At 44.7% G+C, this 18,912-nt stretch overlaps 1 protein-coding gene across 1 annotated transcript in view; it reads right to left on the minus strand.

Annotated features, from left to right (window-relative positions):
- LOC126278901 (neural-cadherin-like) overlaps window positions 1-18,912 on the minus strand; it is a 794,973-nt gene that overhangs the window by 185,404 nt on the left and 590,657 nt on the right. The gene's annotated exons all lie outside the window — the stretch shown is intronic.

Genomic DNA, 18,912 nt, shown 5'->3' on the forward strand with positions numbered 1-18,912 from the left:
GTCAAACAATAAATAAAAGGTTGCCACAGGAGAGAAATTCGTGGTGAGCCACATCAAACCAGTCAGAAGACCGATGCTAAATAATAATAATAATAATAATAATAATAATAATAATAATAATAATAATATAAAATGCAAATGCCATAGACTAGCGCATTACTGTTGTTTATGTCATGATAAACATTACAAAAATATAAATCATTATAGTTTGTGATAAAGTAAATAAATTTCCAGTATGAGTCTGCGACCATCATGAATAATTAATGAACAGAACCGCCTTGACCGCTAAATAAAATGTCTTTGTTCATTACAATGTTACAGCATGTGTCATCATCAGATAACTACAATTAGGATGAGATGAACTTATATCTCTGAATAGTTTTTAAATTGTTAGTTGATACCATGATTACGTATCGATTTTAATATTGCCACTGAACCTTGTTTGAAGGCTACGAATTTTTGGTGCATGAACCTTCGAAATTGTTTTTTAACTTTTTAAAATTTGGAGCTTGATGTTTTATAGCAAACGCCTGTCACTCTTTATGTTTCTTCCATCTTAATTGCAAGAATCTGATGATGGCAGATATCGAAACGTTGTCATAAATAATTTTATTTAACGATCTAGATGCTTTAATTCATAACATAATATCTTTATTCGTACACGGGTATTAAAACTATGAAATAGCTAAATGCTGAAGCTCCCTGGAGAGTTAAAACAGTTCACCGTTTTTCAGATCATTTTTATTGAAATACTGAGAATTGTACAAACTTAATTCAAAATTGCCAAGTTAATGCAGTCTAATATGTTTGTGTACAGTATTAGCACAAAATGTTTTTTTTTTTTGAAAAAAAATAGTCGGTCACATGTTCTGTGAAATGATTAATCTAAGAGTAAGAAAGAAAAAAGATTAGAGAAACATTTGACACGTCTTGAACGATATTCGAAATCATGTATAGCAAATGAGGTGTCAATCAATAATTTAAAGTTCAGTGTTTAACGCATAATTTTAAAGATTAGGGAGGATTATGAAGACTGTGAAGTCTGCTGTTATGTGGCATCATTCAAAGGTGTCCAAAATCTTCCTATAATTTTAGAAAAATGATTTCATAAAAACCAGTTGACTGATTTTTCAAATTTTTTTATTTCAACGTTTTTGACAGTTAAATACCAAAGCAATGTAAATTTTTATGCACAAAATTGCTAGGCCTCGAAGAGATGAACATTTTGACACTTCACTTACATAGCTAGCAGCATTTTTTTGTGAAATATTTCAATATTCCCTCAAATCACTAAGTTTTTATTAAATACTCATACTTTTTTTTTGCACACTGGACTTCGTCCTGCTCACTATGACCATTTGTCCATCTCCCACCTCCCACTCATCGTTTGCAAATGAAAATTCGGATAAAAAATTTTCTGTCGAATATCTAATCCAGCTTTTCTTAATTGCACTGATTACTTTGAAGCATTCATATTTCCATTGCAAAACTAGACCTCACTCTGGCCAATGTGATAACCCATTTTCCCATTTCCCACTCTTCGTTTGTCTATGAGAATTCGGACAAAAATCCTCTGCATTATTTCTAGGGAGTCTTGCTCTCTCTCCGCTCTAACATACCAAAAGTAATTCGACTAAGTACCTAGAGATGAAAACCATATATGAAAATGTGCGGAAGGTGAACAAACGACTGCTTTTTATTGGGGGAATGCTTATAAGGTGTAACAAATGAACTAAAAAGACTGCTTACAACCTGCTTGTCCATCCTCAGTATTGGTACGCGGTATGGGATCCTTAACAGTGTGCTGCGCTAGTATTGGTACTAGTCGAAGGAAAGGCAAATTTTGTCACAAAGTTCAATGAAGGAGCGGTTGGGCGATGAAATCTGGGGCCGCTGGCAGAGTGTGGTAACAGTCAATAGCCAGTGGTCCAGGCAAGGTAAACATGGCACTCGCAGATACGGAGCTGCAACAGCAGTATTGCATGCACAGTTTGTTTTGAGTGGAGCTACAATGAGGCAAAACACTGCAGCGTTGCTGTAAGTTATTGTCTTGTATGAGGCGGGGCACTGGGCCAGAGCCAAGAGTGGCGATTTGTAAGTAGCTGACGTCCCTGCCATAGTTTCTGTCTCTCTCTGACACTACGTCAGAAGTGAGGGAAAAACTGCTGTAAATAGATGGACAATTTTAGCTTGGGAGAGTGTGCCAGTTCAGTCGAGCGTCGAGACGGACCTGTGCTGGTCTTCGATCATAGGGGCCAGTCTGGCAGCATCGTTATAAGAATTCTGCATAAACTTGTATTCTGTTTTCTATGTACTTGTTCGAGCTATATTCCACCTCCAGGGACACAACACTGGGGCGGGACGGAGTGGCAGCCTGGAACTTGGAGATCGCACGTCTGCCTGAAAGAGGTCATTGACAGCGGTCTGCAGCGGGGCCAGGAGGGACTCAGTTCCACTCAAGTCTACAGGCCACTTTTGCTTCCCACCTGGCGTACTGGGGTCCGGGTGAGGTGTACGCTGCAGGATGTGCAGCAGCACTGCAAGAGCACCAGACACGGCAGCGGGTGTTGCCATCCAGCAAACACCACTAGCTGCAAGTTGTGGCACAGCATCCAGGAGGGTGCGGGTTCAAGTCCGATCCTGTCCTGGGAGCAGGGCGGTTGCCTGAGGGCCACAGGTGACCAGTACAACCGCCTTCATCCCACGGTCGGACAGAGCAGGCCAAACGGGGCGGAGGGCGGCGAGGACCAGGGACTGTGGCAGTCTCCGGATCGCGGGCAGCAACATGGCACAAGTCGCAAAGCAACGGTGGGCGGCGACCGGGAGAGGGCGGCAACTTCCAGCGGGGCAGCCTTGATGATGGCAGCAGTTGTGTTGGCATACCAGGAGTCTGCTGAGCCAGCTGGACTCGTGAGACAGTGCACGGGCGGCAGACCGACACTACGCTCCACCCATCATGTACTCTAAGTTATCTGAACAATAGAAAAAATGTTTTATTTCTGGTTTACGGTAACATTCGTTTATTCAGAGAATTTACAGTACTTGATTGGTAAAGCGTAGTGTGGGCGTGCCGCCCGTGCACTCTCTCACGAGTCCAATCGTCTCACCAGACTCCTGGCACGCCGACGCCGCTGCTGCCGTCATCAAGGTTACCCCGCTGGAAGTTGGCCACACTCTCCTGGTCGCCGCCCGCCGATGCGTTGCGACTTGCGCCGCACTGCTGCCTCCGATTCCGGAGACTGCCACAGTCCCTGGTCCTGGCCGCCCTCCGCCCCGTTTGGCGTGCTCTGTCCGACCGTGGGATGAAGGTGGGTGTATTGGTCACTCGTAGCCCTCAGGCTGCTGCTGCTCCCAGGACAGGCCCGCACTTGAACCTGCGCCCTCCTGGATGCTGCGCCGCAACTTGCCGCTAGCGGTGCTTGCCAGAGGGCAACACCCGCTGCCGTATCTGGTGCTGTTGCAGCGCTGCTGTGCCTCCCGTAGCGTACGCCTCACCCGGAGCCCGGTACACCAGGTGTAATTCCAATTGTTTCAACAGTACAAGTATCTGAAGTTACGGTAAAGACAAGAATTGTGTTTCTTCAGTTTCATATGTTGCAATTAATCTCTCTGTAGGTCGAATATATGTTAACGTTGTCGGTTTTATTGTCACAGGAGCAACAGCTGGGCAGATACCTGCGGATAACACTTCCCTCTGATCTCCATTTGTGTCGCAGTCTGTAGCAGCGTTTGATACTTACATGTCATCAACCGAAATAGCTCTTGTTGCCGGCCGCGGTGGTCTAGCGGTTCTAGGCGCCCAGTCTCGAACAGCGCGACTGCTACGGTCGCAGGTTCGAATCCTGCCTCGGGCATGGATGTGTGTGATGTCCTTAGGTTAGTTAGGTTTAAGTAGTTCTAAGTTCTAGGGGACTGATGACCACAGTAGTTAAGTCCCATAGTGCTCAGAGCCAGCTCCTGTTATTTTTCTAAAAACAGGATTATCTTCCTGGGAGAGTAACGCCATTAAGTCATTCTCCCAATCTTTAAGTTTAGTCAGTTTATTTCCTACACATAGTTTTAATTTTTTATTTGACTCTTCATATTAGTGAACACTTCATTAAGCTGTGCAACGCTGTAGGATTAGCCAGTTCCGTGGGAGTATTCCTGTCGAACAGTATTCTATGCATTCTTCTTTTCTGATACTGTCTTCGGTATTCTAGATTTTTGTAACACAGTCATGTGCTCAGATATCAAGTTTACGAACAGCGGTTTGTTAACTGTGGTCTTGTCGGCATTTTCACTTTCACTGGAAGACAAGTCGATAACCAGTTCTTAAACTAACAGCACGTCACGATCCTATACATGCAATTAACGTTTGTTATGAGGACAATCGATCGAGAGGTAAGGAGGCAACTGTGATTTGCCGCAAACAGGCGAACGATGATTGATAGTCAAACATAAGATGTATCTTGCCTTTGTATCTTCCCCTGTACAAAGGTAATCCCAAAACTAAGGTCTCCTATTTTTTTTATAAGTACATAGACCTGTTTATTTCTACAATGCTTTACATCAGTTTACAGCTTGAACATTTAGCTGTTTTTCGACATAATCACCATTTCTGTCGATGCATTTTTGTAGACGCTGTGGCAGTTTTTTGTATGCCCATGTCATACCAGCTCTCCACCATGCTGTTCAGAAAGTTATGAACCTCTTCTTTCACCTCGTCGTCGGAGCTGAATCGCTTTCCGGCCAAATGTTCTATTAACCTAGGGAACAGGTGATAGTCACTGGGCGCCAAGTCAGGACTATAGGGTGGGTGGTTGATTATGTTTCACTGAAACTGTTGCAGGAGACCAAAGGTTTGCCGAGCGATGTGTGAGCGAGCGTTGTCACGGAGAACGTGTACGCCCTAGCTCAACATTCCTCTTCTCCGGTTCTGGATTGCCTGTTTGAGTTTTTCCAGTGTCTCACACTACCTGTCAGCGTTAATTGTCGTCCCAGTGGACATAAAGTCGACCAACAATACCCCTTACCGATCCCAAAATACAGTTATCATGGCTTTACTGGCAGACTGTGTTTGTTTGAGTTTCCGCGGCTTTGGCGAAGAAGGATGCCGCCATTGGCGTGAATGTTGCTTGGTCTCAGGTGTAAAGTGGTATGCCCAGGTTTCGTCACCCGTAACAATTAAGTCCAGAAAGTTGTCCTGTCCGGCTGCAAGGCGGTGAAGAAATGCGCGGGAAGCATCAACTCGTTGCCGCATGTGGTCCTCAGTCAGCATGCGTGGCACCCATCTTGCGCACGCCTTCCATTAGTTCAATGTTTCCGTCAAAATTCTGTGAGCGGTGCTTCGGGAAACCTTAGAAACCTCGTGCAGAGATCATCCAGGGTGATTCGCAGATCTTCACGCATGCTTTGCTCAACTTTCAACACTGTCTCCTCAGAAATTGACTGTCTCCCGCTCCTTTGTTCGTCGTGAATTTCGGTCCGACCAGCTGCAAACTCTCTACACTACTTACATTTTTGACATCCATGCACGATTCACCACAAACTTCCGTCAATTGACGATGGATTTTAATCGGCGCAGTGCCCTTTGCGTTCAAAAACCGGATAACTGCGCGCAATGCGTACTTGGCGGTAACATCCAACGGGAGATCCATTCTCAACGGGCGCCAAGCCAAGACTGAGCGCCTCAGCGTGGCGTGCGCATGTTTACACACAGCCTGTGAAGCACTCTTCATAACAGTGTGACCAACTGCCACACAAACAGAGTTCTGTACTTATAAAAAAATAGGAGACCTTACTTTTGGGATTGCCCTCGGAGAATCAACTTGTATTTTTCGACTGAGCCGATGCATCTACCTAGACGTAGCTTCCAATTATTCACTTCAGACATAGTCGGCGGTAACTCCGGGTCCTACAGACTGCTAAGTAGACTCTATGTTTTATATGCATCACTCATCATGGTAAATATTTGACGTTAAGCATGTAACTGAGAAAATCTTAGAAAATGTTTCAATTTGTGTTTAAATTTTGTTGGAAGCCACTAAATTATCAAACACTGGATGAGTAAGTGACGGTAATTAGGGCTCCGTTTTGACCAAAAGCTAGTTTTTCATGCATCTCATTATCTATGAAGTCATATTTCCTGAACTATGTGTCATGCAATGATGTAATTTTGGAAGTATATCCAGTGGTGTATGCGGATACTATCTGCAAAATTTGTTGCAAACAGCTTTAGTAGTATAAAAGTTATAAATTAAAACATCATTCCTGATGAAGTTTTAACTGTGTGAACAGCGAAAACGCATTAAGAATGAGTTTTCACTCTGCAGCGGAGTGTACATTGATGTGAAACTTCCTTGTAGATTAAAACTGTATGACACACAGGGACTTAAACCCGGGAACATTGCCTTTCGCAGGCATATGTTTAACCTACCTTTTTTCCCTCCTGTTTTTCGATCTGTTTCATATCATCCGTGGTTCATTCTGAATGTCACATGAAATCTTTCACATTCGATCGATGAGAACTTCACTCACAGTTTTTATTACGTGGAGTGTCCAATCCAATTACCCTACACGTTGAGCTACGGTGCCGGCCATACCAGCTGAGCTATCCAAGCACAACTCACAACATGTCATCCACAGCTTCAGCTCTATCAGTACCTCATTTCCTGCCTTCCAAACCACAAAGAAGTTCTCTTGCGTAACGTGCAGGACCAGCACTCCTGGAAGAAAGCTATTGCGGAAACATGGCTCAGCGACGGGCTGTGGGACTATTCCGAGGATGAATTTTCACCCGGTAGCCGAGTGTGAACTGATATGAAACGCCCTGTCACGTTAAAACTGTAAGCCTGTCCGAGAATCGAACCCGGTACCTTTTCCTTTCGTAACAGGGCGCGTCCGCTGAGGAATGAAAACTCATTCTGGAAACAATCCTCCAGGCTGTTGCCAAGCCATCTCCATAATATGCTCTGTTCCTGGAATGCTAGTCCTACAAGTTAAGGGGGGGGGGGGGGGGGGAGGGGAGAGATGAGGTACTGGCGGACGCAAAGCTCTGAGGACGGGTCGTGGAGTCGTGAAAACGAAAGAATAGATGGGCTTGTGTGTGTGTTTGTGGAAGGATGGGAGGGGGGAGGTTGTCAGCGAGAAGAAGTTCCTTAGAGGTTTGAAACTATTTGTCAAGTTTATTGAAGTGCCCTCGTTCTCAAATACTGGATGAATGTAATTAGGGCATTTACGCGCCAAACTGTCACAAAACCACACACCCTGTTTAAAACTTTAGTACTTGTCCTACTGTGCTATACCGTTAACATAAAAATTATACCTTATTTAAAAAATTCTTTAACTCTTTCAATAATTACATGAAATACTGAAAATAAAATTTTTGCAGTTGTTTCAAAGAAAATGCATTTTTTGCATGCTGCACATCGAAATTTTTATTTTTATTTATGCACCCAGACGCGTTTCACCTTTTTAACAAGGCATCTCGTCATTATTTTCGTCATTTGGTCTGGCCGGATGTCATATGACATCTCTTCAAGTTGGTCGTTGAAAATTTGACCCAGTTTTTTTTTTTTTTTAACTAAAGTGGGCAGCCAGTGAAATACCATATTTTATTACGGAAATAACTGTGTGAGATACTGTGCTGTGTGTAGGAACAAAAGATTTTGCTCCTTGCATAAGAAAAGCGAGTATATTATCATTGCATTATATCTGATTTTTACTATCTCTGTTGTTGAATGTAATATTAATGACTTCGATTTTGTTCTTGCTCTGATAAAGACGAATATAATTGCAAATATTACAACTTGATAGTAAAAGTTGTATTCAAGGGAGAAATTAGAGAGTGCTCATCTTTGACAAATAATTAGATGAGAATCAAATGTAAATATTACTCTTTCTAGTCACTCTGATTACTATAGAAAGTTTTAATAGACTCCACTGGCGTGGAGTTGGAGAGAAGCTGGGAAATTGGTCAACGAACTGGCAAATAAACACGGCGACTTTCAACGGATTCACGAACACACGACAAGAAATCTGCCACAGATTTTTACCAACGTATTACCACAAGACAAAACACATATAAGGCGAGTTTAAATACACCATTTAAAAACTAAGAATACGTTCTAATCTTGTCTATAAAACAATAAAATACAATAAAAATAACAATGTGTCATGCCTCTGACTGAACATGCTGAACTAAAATATAACGACAAGCAGATAGAAGAAGTTGACAACGTTAAATTCTCGAAATCACAGCCTGATGATAAATTGAACCAGGATGAGCAAGCCACAGGAATATTGCAGCGCCTAAACAAACCTCTATTTGCTATGCGAATATTGTCAGGCATAGGTGATATAAAAATAAAAAAATCTAGCATACTATCCTTACTTTAATTCCGTAACGTCACATGGGATTATTTTCTGGGGTAACTCATCAAGCCAAGCTAAAGTTTTCCGAGCCCAAAAACGTGCAATACGAATTATTTGTTGTGTGAACTCAAGAACTTCCTGCAGAGGACTGTTTAAGGAACTGGGGCTACTAACTACTGCTTCCCAATATATTTACTCCTTAATTAAACCTGTCATTAAAATATATCTTTTTCCCCAAACGAACAGCTCACTAGCCGGCCGGTGTGGCAGATCGGTTCTAGGCGCTACAGACTGGAACCGCGCGACCGCTACGGTCGCAGTTTCGAATCCTGCCTCGGTTCGTTAGGTTTCAGTAGTTCTAAGTTCTAGGAGACTGATGACCTCAGAAGTTAAGTCCCATAGTGATCAGAGCCATTTGAATGATTTTTGAACAGCTCACTTCATGGAATCAATACTAAAAATAAGAATAACTTTCATTTACTTTGGTTCAGAAAGGTGTCCATTATTCAGCAGTACACATTTTCAATAAAATGCCAACATCCATAAAAGGTTTAACTAATAATAAAGTTCAGTTTGAGAAGAGTCTAAAGGATTTGTTGGAGGCCAACTCCTTCTAGTTCACTGCTGAATGTATTAGCAGAACCGATTCATGCGTGTATGTTATTAATGTTGTTGTTGTTGTTGTCTTCAGTCCAATATCACATAATGTGAATATTACGTATCATGTGACTTAAATACAAATTTTGCCCACTAATGCAATCATTGTAAATACGTGCTGTAAAAGGTTTTTTAATTTTTTTAATTTGATGATGCGTGGCTGCAATAGCAAAAAAATTATCACATGCACCTAAGCGAATTCAACATTTAATATTTGTTGACAAGTTTTATATCCTTTTAAATGTAAATATGCTTAAGATTTTCTTTTCGATCGATTCCGCATCCACAAGGGCAATTTCATTTGCTAGTTCGCTTTCGAAAAAAATGTGACTATGTCCCTTACTGTTATTCCGTCGCGTTCACAATAAGGATTATTTCGAACATGTATTCAGGGAAACTGGCTAGGGAGTGATTCACGGTCAATCCTCATGCGAATTATGAAGTCCTAAATTTTTTATTCGCATTGAAAGTATGAAACCTGGCCTTCGATGGAGTATATGGCTGTATTTGACCATAATAGTACTGGAAGGTACTTTAACATATCTGCTCTTATTTTTTAAATATTTGTTGTGTATTCTTGTTTTCTGACATGTTACACATCCCAGAGGATCTCCTCACTACGGATCAACTGGAATGAAAAGTACATCTAATCTATGGAACGAAGAACCAGACCAAATTGCCAATTTACTTTTTTATTCGCTTGATGACTAGTTTCGGGCCGCGACCCATTATCAAATCATCATAACGAAGTCGGAAATGGCATTTCCGAAGATGTCAAAAATGTGCAGTGAACAGTTTTCACGTCTTCGAAAATGCCATTTTCGACTTTGTTATGATGATTTGAAAATGGGTCGCGGCCGGAAACTAGTCATCGAATGAATAAAAAAGTAAAAAAAGAATTGCAATTTGGACTAGTTTTTCATGCCACTGATTAAAAAAAGTTGCTGATCCAAGCTACTCTAGCATGCTGGAAGTTCGTATACATGTAATCTAATCTAATCTACCGTGCCAGTAGCTCTAGACCACGAGGTGCTGGCTGGAGTAGTCATCTATATGTAGAAACACTGTGTGATTCACAAAAAGAGAAGTATTTCAGTTTCAGTCATGAGAAGTGCGCCTTTCAATTTCCATACTGAAGATCCTTGTCTAATAATGATATATGGAGCGGGACTCGAACCGGGAAGCTCGTCTTTCGCGGGTAATGCTCTTACCTACAGAGTTATCCACGCACGACTCACGACCAGCCTTCGCAGCTTTATTCCGCCAGTTACGTCTCCCCTGACTTGCAAACTTTACAGAACGTGTCTTGCCTACCTTGCGCTAGTCTTACAGATTATAGTTCCTACGTATTCCCGTTCCACTCATGCAATGATTGCAGGAGATACGACCGTTTAATTTCCCCTCAGTGTCCTGTAATTAGTCTCATCTTGTCTTCGTGAACACGGTCATCCTGCAGACATCTATTTAAGGATCTAGGGATCCTCACAGTAACCACACAGTATATATATTCCCTTATGAAATTTGTTGATAATAATCCAACCCAATTCAAAAGTAATAGCAGTGTGCATACCTATAACACCAGGAGAAAGGATGATCTTCACTATGCAGGGTTAAATCTGACTTTGGCACAGAAAGGGGTAAATTATGCTGCCACAAAAGTCTTTGGGCACCTACCAAACAGCATCAAAAGCCTGACAGATAGCCAACTAACATTTAAAAATAAATTAAAAGAATTTCTAGATGACAACTCCTTCTACTCATTGGCTGAATTTTTAGATATAAACTAAGTAAAAAAAAAAAACTTAATCATTAGTGTCATGCAATATTTTGTGTAATGTAATTTCTTGTACAGACATCTTTTATTAACCTGACACGTTCCACATCATTACGAAGTGTCGTATTCATGATCTATGGAACAAGTATTAATCTAATCTAATCTAATCTAATCTGGGCGATACGTACAGGGCTGTAGTATATTCCTAGATTCTTCAGTTAATATTGGCTTTTCAAACTTAGTAATTACTCTTTCACGGGCTATTGGGTTGGTGCATAAATCTGTAGCGTTTTTCCCTAAGTTTAATAAACCTCACAGATACACTTAAGAGCCTTGAATAATCAATAATATCTTCGTCTTCACTCTTTACAGCAGTATGCCAATGCTGCAGTAACTTTTCCATTCCGCAACTGTAGAAATCACATGGTTTTGAGGCGAAGCACTGGTCGAGCCATGTTCGGAGTCCATTTTCATCCGGATAGGAAGTTCTTTGAAGGTTGTTCGACAGCGGAAAAGGTGAAAATTTGAGGGCGCGAGATCATGTGAATAAGTTAGGTATGGAATGACTTCCCAACCCAACTCCTATACGAGGTGCATTCAAGTTCTAAGGCCTCCGATATATTTTTCTAATTAACTACTCACCCGAAATCGGAAAAACTGGCGTTACTTCTCGACGTAATCGCCCTGCAGACGTACACATTTTTCACAACGCTGACGCCATGATTCCATGGCAGCGGCGAAGGCTTCTTTAGGAGTCTATTTTGACCACTGGAAAATCGCTGAGGCAATAGCAGCACGGCTGGTGAATGTGCGGCCACGGAGAGTGTCTTTCATTGTTGGAAAAAGCCAAAAGTCACTAGGAGCCAGGTCAGGTGAGTAGGGAGCATGAGGTATCACTTCAAAGTTATTATCACGAAGAAACTGTTGCGTAACGTTAGCTCGATGTGCGGGTGCGTTGTCTTGGTGAAACAGCACATGTGCAGCCCTTCCAGGACGGGTTTTTTTTTTTTTTTTTTTTTTTTTTTTTTTTTTTTTGCAGGGCAGGAAGGAATTTGTTCTTCAAAACATTTTCGTAGGATGCACTTGTTACCGTAGTGCCCTTTGGAACGCAATGGGTAAGGATTACGCCCTCGCTGTCCCAGAACATGGACACCATCATTTTTTCAGCACTGTCGCTTACCCGAAATTTTTTTGGTGGCGGTGAATCTGTGTGCTTCCATTGAGCTGACTGGCGCTTTGTTTCTGGATTGAAAAATGGCATTCAAGTCTCATCCATTGTCACAACCGACGAAAAGAAAGTCCCATTGATGCTGTCGTTGCGCGTCAACATTACTTGGCAACATGCCACACGGGCAGCCATGTGGTCGTCCGTCAGCATTCGTGGCACCCACCTGGATGACACTTTTCGAATTTTCAGGTCGTCATGCAGGATTGTGTGTACAGAACCCACAGAAATGCTAACTCTGGAGGTGATATGTTCAACAGTCATTCTGCGATCCCCCAAAACAGTTCTCTCCACTTTCTCGATCATGTCGTCAGACCGGCTTGTGCGAGCCCGAGGTTGTTTCGGTTTGTTGTCACACGATGTTCTGCCTTCATTAAACTGTCGCACCCACGAACGCACTTCCGACACAACAATAACTACATCACCACATATCTCTTTCACTGTCGATGAATTTCAATTGGTTTCACACCACGCAAATTCAGAAAACGAATGATTGCACGCTGTTCAAGTAAGAAAATCGTGTCATTTTAAGTATTTGAAACAGTTCTCATTCTCGCCTCTGGCGGTAAAATTCCATCTGCCGTACGGTGCTGCTATCTCTGGGACGTATTGACAATGAACAGGGCTTCATTTTAAAACAATGCGCATGTTTCTATCTCTTTCCAGTCCGGAGAAAAAAAAATGCACCTCGTATAGTTTTTTTTTTTTTTTTTTTTTTTTTTTTTTTTGTTGATCTAGAAGAATGCGGGCGGGCGTTAAAGTGGAATAGCATCACTTCTCGCAGTCTTTCTGGTCGTTGTTCTTGAACTGCGTCTGCAAGACGTCTCAGTTGTTAACAGCAAGTCTCAGCAGTGATGGCTACACCTCGGGGAAGCAATTCAAAATACACCAGATCGCCGCTCTTCCACCGCATGCATAGACGGCCGTGGTGGCCCAGCGGTTCTAGGCCCTTCAGTCTGGAACCGCCGGACTGGTACGATCGCAGGTTCGAATCCTGCCTAGGGCATGGATGTGTATGATGTCCTTAAGTTAGTTCGGTTTAAGTAGTTATAAGTTCTAGGTGACTGATGACATCAGATGTTAAGTCCCATAGTGCTCTGAGCCATTTTGGTACCCCCAAGTCTTTGTTCGGGGATACACCAGATCGCCGCTCTTCCACCGCATGCATTGACGGCTGCGGTGGCCCAGCGGTTCTAGGCCCTCCAGTCTGGAACCGCCAGACTGGTACGATCGCAGGTTCGAATCCTGCCTAGAGCATGGATGTGTATGATGTCCTTAAGTTAGTTCGGTTTAAGTAGTTATAAGTTCTAGGTGACTATTGACATCAGATGTTAAGTCCCATAGTGGTCTGAGCCATTTTGGGACCCCCAAGTCTTTGTTCGGGGATACACCAGATCGCCGCTCTTCCACCGCATGCATTGACGGCCGCGGTGGCCCAGCGGTTCTAGGCCCTTCAGTCTGGAACCGCCGGACTGGTACGATCGCAGGTTCGAATCCTGCCTAGGGCATGGATGTGTATGATGTCCTTAAGTTAGTTCGGTTTAAGTAGTTATAAGTTCTAGGTGACTGATGACATCAGATGTTAAGTCCCATAGTGCTCTGAGCCATTTTGGTACCCCCAAGTCTTTGTTCGGGGATACACCAGATCGCCGCTCTTCCACCGCATGCATTGACGGCCGCGGTGGCCCAGCGGTTCTAGGCCCTTCAGTCTGGAACCGCCGGACTGGTACGATCGCAGGTTCGAATCCTGCCTAGGGCATGGATGTGTATGATGTCCTTAAGTTAGTTCGGTTTAAGTAGTTATAAGTTCTAGGTGACTGATGACATCAGATGTTAAGTCCCATAGTGCTCTGAGCCATTTTGGTACCCCCAAGTCTTTGTTCGGGGATACACCAGATCGCCGCTCTTCCACCGCATGCATTGACGGCCGCGGTGGCCCAGCGGTTCTAGGCCCTCCAGTCTGGAACCGCCAGACTGGTACGATCGCAGGTTCGAATCCTGCCTAGAGCATGGATGTGTATGATGTCCTTAAGTTAGTTCGGTTTAAGTAGTTATAAGTTCTAGGTGACTAATGACATCAGATGTTAAGTCCCATAGTGGTCTGAGCCATTTTGGTACCCCCAAGTCTTTGTTCGGGGATACACCAGATCGCCGCTCTTCCACCGCATGCATTGACGGCCGCGGTGGCCCAGCGGTTCTAGGCCCTTCAGTCTGGAACCACCGGACTGGTACGATCGCAGGTTCGAATCCTGCCTAGGGCATGGATGTGTATGATGTCCTTAAGTTAGTTCGGTTTAAGTAGTTATAAGTTCTAGGTGACTGATGACATCAGATGTTAAGTCCCATAGTGCTCTGAGCCATTTTGGTACCCCCAAGTCTTTGTTCGGGGATACACCAGATCGCCGCTTTTCCACCGCATGCATTGACGGCCGCGGTGGCCCAGCGGTTCTAGGCCCTTCAGTCTGGAACCGCCGGACTGGTACGATCGCAGGTTCGAATCCTGCCTAGGGCATGGATGTGTATGATGTCCTTAAGTTAGTTCGGTTTAAGTAGTTATAAGTTCTAGGTGACTGATGACATCAGATGTTAAGTCCCATAGTGCTCTGAGCCATTTTGGTACCCCCAAGTCTTTGTTCGGGGATACACCAGATCGCCGCTCTTCCACCGCATGCATAGACGGCCGCGGTGGCCCAGCGGTTCTAGGCCCTTCAATCTGGAACCGCTGGACTGGTACGATCGCAGGTTCAAATCCTGCCTAGGGCATGGATGTGTATGATGTCCTTAAGTTAGTTCGGTTTAAGTAGTTATAAGTTCTAGGTGACTGATGACATCAGATGTTAAGTCCCATAGTGCTCTGAGCCATTTTGGTACCGCCAAGTCTTTGTTCGGGGATACACCAGATCGCCGCTCTTCCACCGCATGCATAGACGGCCGCGGTGGCCCAGCGGTTCTAGGCCCTTCACTCTGGAACTGCCGGACTGGTACGATCGCGGGTTCGAATCCTGCCTAGGGCATGGATGTGTATGAAGTCCTTAAGTTAGTTCGGTTTAAGTAGTTATAAGTTCTAGGTGACTGATGACATCAGATGTTAAGTCCCATAGTGCTCTGAGCCATTTTGGTACCCCCAAGTCTTTGTTCGGGGATACACCAGATCGCCGCTCTTCCACCGCATGCATTGACGGCTGCGGTGGCCCAGCGGTTCTAGGCCCTTCAGTCTGGAACCGCCGGACTGGTACGATCGCAGGTTCGAATCCTGCCTAGGGCATGGATGTGTATGATGTCCTTAAGTTAGTTCGGTTTAAGTAGTTATAAGTTCTAGGTGACTGATGACATCAGATGTTAAGTCCCATAGTGCTCTGAGCCATTTTGGTACCCCCAAGTCTTTGTTCGGGGATACACCAGATCGCCGCTCTTCCACCGCATGCATTGACGGCCGCGGTGGCCCAGCGGTTCTAGGCCCTTCAGTCTGGAACCGCCGGACTGGTACGATCGCAGGTTCGAATCCTGCCTAGGGCATGGATGTGTATGATGTCCTTAAGTTAGTTCGGTTTAAGTAGTTATAAGTTCTAGGTGACTGATGACATCAGATGTTAAGTCCCATAGTGCTCTGAGCCATTTTGGTACCCCCAAGTCTTTGTTCGGGGATACACCAGATCGCCGCTCTTCCACCGCATGCATAGACGGCCGCGGTGGCCCAGCGGTTCTAGGCCCTTCAGTCTGGAACCGCCGGACTGGTACGATCGCAGGTTCGAATCCTGCCTAGGGCATGGATGTGTATGATGTCCTTAAGTTAGTTCGGTTTAAGTAGTTATAAGTTCTAGGTGACTGATGACATCAGATGTTAAGTCCCATAGTGCTCTGAGCCATTTTGGTACCCCCAAGTCTTTGTTCGGGGATACACCAGATCGCCGCTCTTCCACCGCATGCATAGACGGCCGCGGTGGCCCAGCGGTTCTAGGCCCTTCAGTCTGGAACCGCCGGACTGGTACGATCGCAGGTTCGAATCCTGCCTAGGGCATGGATGTGTATGATGTCCTTAAGTTAGTTCGGTTTAAGTAGTTATAAGTTCTAGGTGACTGATGACATCAGATGTTAAGTCCCATAGTGCTCTGAGCCATTTTGGTACCCCCAAGTCTTTGTTCGGGGATACACCAGATCGCCGCTCTTCCACCTCATGCATAGACGGCTGCGGTGGCCCAGCGGTTCTAGGCCCTTCACTCTGGAACTGCCGGACTGGTACGATCGTGGGTTCGAATCCTGCCTAGGGCATGGATGTGTATGATGTCCTTAAGTTAGTTCGGTTTAAGTAGTTATAAGTTCTAGGTGACTGATGACATCAGATGTTAAGTCCCATAGCGCTCTGAGCCATTTTGGTACCCCCAAGTCTTTGTTCGGGGATACACCAGATCGCCGCTCTTCCACCGCATGGATTGACGGCTGCGGTGGCCCAGCGGTTCTAGGCCCTTCAGTCTGGAACCTCCGGACTGGTACGATCGCAGGTTCGAATCCTGCCTAGGGCATGGATGTGAATGATGTCCTTAAGTTAGTTCGGTTTAAGTAGTTATAAGTTCTAGGTGACTGATGACATCAGATGTTAAGTCCCATAGTGCTCTGAGCCATTTTGGTACCCCCAAGTCTTTGTTCGGGGATACACCAGATCGCCGCTCTTCCACCGCATGGATAGACGGCCGCGGTGGCCCAGCGGTTCTAGGCCCTTCAGTCTGGAACCGCTGGACTGGTACGATCGCAGGTTCGAATCCTGCCTAGGGCATGGATGTGTATGATGTCCTTAAGTTAGTTCGGTTTAAGTAGTTATAAGTTCTAGGTGACTGATGACATCAGATGTTAAGTCCCATAGTGCTCTGAGCCATTTTGGTACCCCCAAGTCTTTGTTCGGGGATACACCAGATCGCCGCTCTTCCACCGCATGCATAGATGGCCGCGGTGGCCCAGCGGTTCTAGGCCCTTCAGTCTGGAACCGCCGGACTGGTACGATCGCAGGTTCGAATCCTGCCTAGGGCATGGATGTGTATGATGTCCTTAAGTTAGTTCGGTTTAAGTAGTTATAAGTTCTAGGTGACTGATGACATCAGATGTTAAGTCCCATAGTGCTCTGAGCCATTTTGGTACCCCCAAGTCTTTGTTCGGGGATACACCAGATCGCCGCTCTTCCACCGCATGCATTGACGGCCGCGGTGGCCCAGCGGTTCTAGGCCCTTCAGTCTGGAACCGCCGGACTGGTACGATCGCAGGTTCGAATCCTGCCCAGGGCATGGATGTGTATGATGTCCTTAAGTTAGTTCGGTTTAAGTAGTTATAAGTTCTAGGTGACTGATGACATCAGATGTTAAGTCCCATAGTGCTCTGAGCCATTTTGGTACCCCCAAGTCTTTGTTCGGGGATACACCAGATCGCAGCTCTTCCACCGCATGCATAGACGGCCGCGGTGGCCCAGCGGTTCTAGGCCCTTCAGTCTGGAACCGCCGGACTGGTACGATCGCAGGTTCGAATCCTGCCTAGGGCATGGATGTGTATGATGTCCTTAAGTTAGTTCGGTTTAAGTAGTTATAAGTTCTAGGTGACTGATGACATCAGATGTTAAGTCCCATAGTGCTCTGAACCATTTTGGTACCCCCAAGTCTTTGTTCGGGGAGTAGCTGCTTGTTTGGATGCAACCATTCGTTTCTTTTCCTTATGCAAACATAAAGACACCATTTCTCGTCACCAGTAACGATACAGGATATGAATGGTCGATGTCGTCCACGAACCAAGCAGAGATGCACATTTGGGCACCTGCTGATTTTGGTGATTTTGGCTTGGAGCATGCGGTACTCGTACACCCGATTTTTGGACCTTCCCCATTGCACACAAATGTCGCACGGTGGTGGAAAGATCACAGTTCATCACATATGCCAGTTCTCGAGCATTAATGCGTTTAAACGATCTTCATCATACCCTGAATGTGGAGAGTGACTAATGCTAAAAAGAGCTTCCTTAAAATGAGGAAACCATTTCCTTGCCATGCTCTGTCCAATGACATTATCCCCATACATAGCGCAAATGTTGTCTGCCTCCGTTGCCGTCACCCCTTCACTGAGCTCAAACAGAAGAACACGTCGGAGATGTTCCGATTTCATTACTTGGAATTCCATTTTCTAGCATCCTAAGGTCCACGCACTATCTCCAAATGAGGAAATGACGATACCTAAACTCAAACAGCAACAGTGAACTACAAGTAAAAATGACAATCGGTAAATAAATCAACATCAACCGGAATACCAACTTGCAAAATATAAAGGGTACGATCTTATGCATTAACCTAGTACACTACTGGCAATTAAAATTGTTGCACCACGAAGAAATGCAGATGATAAACAGGTATTCATTGGACAAATATACTAGAACTGACATGTGACTACATTTGCACGCAATTTGGGTGCATAGATCCTGAGAAATCAGTACACAGAACAACCACTTCTGGCCGTAATTACGGCCTTGATGCGCCTGGGCATTGAGTCAAACAGAGCTTGGATGGTGTGTACAAGTACAGCTGTCCATGCAGCTTCAACACGATACAACAGTTCATCAAGAGTAGTGACTGGCGTATTGTGACGAGCCATTTGCTCGGCCACCACTGACCAGACGTTTTCTGTTGGTGAGAGATCTGGAGAATGTGCTGGCCAGGGCAGCAGTCGAACATTTTCTGTATCTAGAAAGGCCCGTACAGGACCTGCAACATACGGTCGTGCATTATCCTGCTGATATGTATGGTTTCACAGGAATCGAATGAAGGGTAGAGCCACGGGTCGTAACACATCTGAAATGTAACGTCCACTGTTCAAAGTGCCGTCAATACGAACAAGAGGTGAGCGAGACGTGTAACCAATGGCACCCCATACCA

The sequence above is a fragment of the Schistocerca gregaria genome, chromosome 6, assembly GCF_023897955.1.
Source record: "Schistocerca gregaria isolate iqSchGreg1 chromosome 6, iqSchGreg1.2, whole genome shotgun sequence".
NCBI classification, from domain to species: domain Eukaryota; kingdom Metazoa; phylum Arthropoda; class Insecta; order Orthoptera; family Acrididae; genus Schistocerca; species Schistocerca gregaria.